Source organism: Octopus bimaculoides, chromosome 1 (assembly GCF_001194135.2).
Source record: "Octopus bimaculoides isolate UCB-OBI-ISO-001 chromosome 1, ASM119413v2, whole genome shotgun sequence".
In the NCBI taxonomy this organism is placed as follows: Eukaryota; Metazoa; Mollusca; class Cephalopoda; order Octopoda; family Octopodidae; genus Octopus; species Octopus bimaculoides.
The window spans coordinates 62,352,039-62,354,455 of record NC_068981.1 but is presented as its reverse complement, the minus strand read 5'-3'; the positions used below and the strand labels follow the sequence as shown (position 1 = coordinate 62,354,455).

At 36.9% G+C, this 2,417-nt stretch overlaps 1 protein-coding gene across 1 annotated transcript in view; it reads left to right on the top strand.

Moving 5' to 3' along the window:
• Positions 1-2,417, top strand: part of LOC106871800 (lysozyme) — a 140,295-nt gene that overhangs the window by 93,174 nt on the left and 44,704 nt on the right. The window lies entirely within an intron of this gene.

Genomic DNA, 2,417 nt, shown 5'->3' with positions numbered 1-2,417 from the left:
TATATATATATATATATATGTATAAATTTGCTGCAGAAATCTATTAACTGCAGAGTTATTTCGGGCCACAGCGCGCCAGATTGAAGACATTTGAAAGGATACACTGAATGTAATTTGTAAAACTCTACACGTGGTCCCTTTCAGGTGAACGTTCTGCGTCTAGTTCTGGAAATTATAATTTATGAATCGACAGACTACTCTGATGAGCCTGCTGATATTTGCTTGTGTAAATATTAACAGCTGAAACGATTGGTACGTAGGTTAATCGTTATTTTTTATTTCGCATATTTTCATTTGTCTTGCCCTTTTACGGTCTGGTGTCTCGCTGAAATTTTTTTCTTGAGAACATATTCTTCGTGGTTAGGTGATTCGGCATCTATTTCTAGCATATAGGAGTCCACTTTTGCTGGACATTCCTCTTAAGTTTGTATGTAATATAATTTTAATCTTCGGACTTTTAAAAATATGCTAGACCATTAGTTTTAATTGATTAATATCAATTCCTACCCTTATTATTAAATTATTTACTTATATATATATATATATATATATTTGAAGGTTTGGAGGTGATGTATAGAAATTATATAGAAAAATATTAAGGTACTCAGAAATCTGGATGTTTGTACATTTACAGATTTTTATTAATGTTACATATTAAATAAAGCGCTTTTCACCTAGTCGTGCAGGATTTTCAAATTGTTTTGAGAAAACTTTGCGGAGAAAACTTTATTGACTGTGTAGGGGTGGAGAGAGAGATATATAGGATAGTAAGAGAGGGTGAGGAAAAGTGAGAGAGAGAGAGAGAGTGTGTGTGTGTGTATGTGAGTGTGTGTTTTTTGTGTTGGTGTGTGTGTCTGTGTGTGTGTATCGATGGGAATGAGAAAAGAGAAAAGAAGAAAATTGGGTTCATAGCTGGTTAGTTCTTTTCAATAAGTTTATTTTTAGCCTTTTAAAGGAATGGCAAAAGCAGGTGTGATCGTTTTGAAGAAGTTGCTTTTCAAAAAGAATCTTTGGTGTCATTGTCTAGTAGGAGAGTGTAGGTGCGTTTTTGTGTGTGTGTGTGTATCTGTGCGTGTGTGTGTGCCTGTGTATTTGAAAGGTGTGTCAGTGGGAAAGAGCCCCAAAATGGAAAACCTACTAAACAAATATTGCATAAAAATCAGTAAACGCCAAGAAAAAAACTTAAAAAACACCTTACAAGAGCGAAATTCTCAGCAGAGAATAAAACCGAATTCTAGGTAAAAGAGTGTGGAGATGGTAGATGTGGAACCTGCAGCAATCCCATCTACAAATATATAGAGGGGAACAAACAAATAAAATTTAAGAGTGGTCACACATTCAATGTAAATGCAGACATGAACTGTAAGACGCAGAATGTAATATACTGCATAACCTGCCCCACATGCAAGGAGAATTATATAGGTGAAACTGGAAATTCCTTCCGTCAACGAGCCAGAATTCACCGATAACATGTCCGACAGGAGGAACTACGGAAAATTCCCCTGAGTGAACACCTAGGAACATGTGGGGAAGGAAAATTTAAGATCTTTCCCTTCTATAAATGCTCAAGAAACGATACCTCCTTCAGGAAAAATATGGAGAAATACTTCATAGCAAAATTCTCACCAAAACTGAATGGCTGAAACATGCAGATCACAACCCATCTAGGATCTTCAACTTTGGAACAACAGACCCTAACAAAACAGCAAGAAACCCAGATAGCGGGACATTTTTGTACCAACAAGAATTGAACCCAGTTACCTAGGTTCTCATATTTCTCTCCTAACTTTTTTTGAACTAACTAGCTGTATAGATATAATCACAATTCCTTCCTTCCCTTTTACACCCCTTTCAGACACACACGCACGCACACACACACACTCACACAGACACACGCACACAGACACACGCACAAACACACACGCACACACACACACACACACACACACACACAAAACGCACCCACACTCTCCTACTAGACAATGACACCAAAGATTCTTTTTGAAAAGCAACTTCTTCAAAACGATCACACCTGCTTTTGCCATTCCTTTAAAAGGCTAAAAATAAACTTATTGAAAAGAACTAACCAGCTATGAACTCAATTTTCTTCTTTTCTCTTTTCTCTTTCACATCGACACACACACGTACACACACAGACACACACACCAACACAAAAAAACACACACTCACACACACACACACACTCTCCGTCTCTCACCTTTCCTCACCCTCTCTTACTATCCTATATATCTCTCTCTCCACCCCTACACACTCAATAAAACTATATAAAGAGACCCTCCGCACAGTTTTCTCAAAACAATTTGAAAATCCTACACGACTAGGTGAAAAGCGCTTTATTTAATATGTAACATTAATAAAAATCTGTAAATGTACAAACGTCCAGATTTCTGAGTACC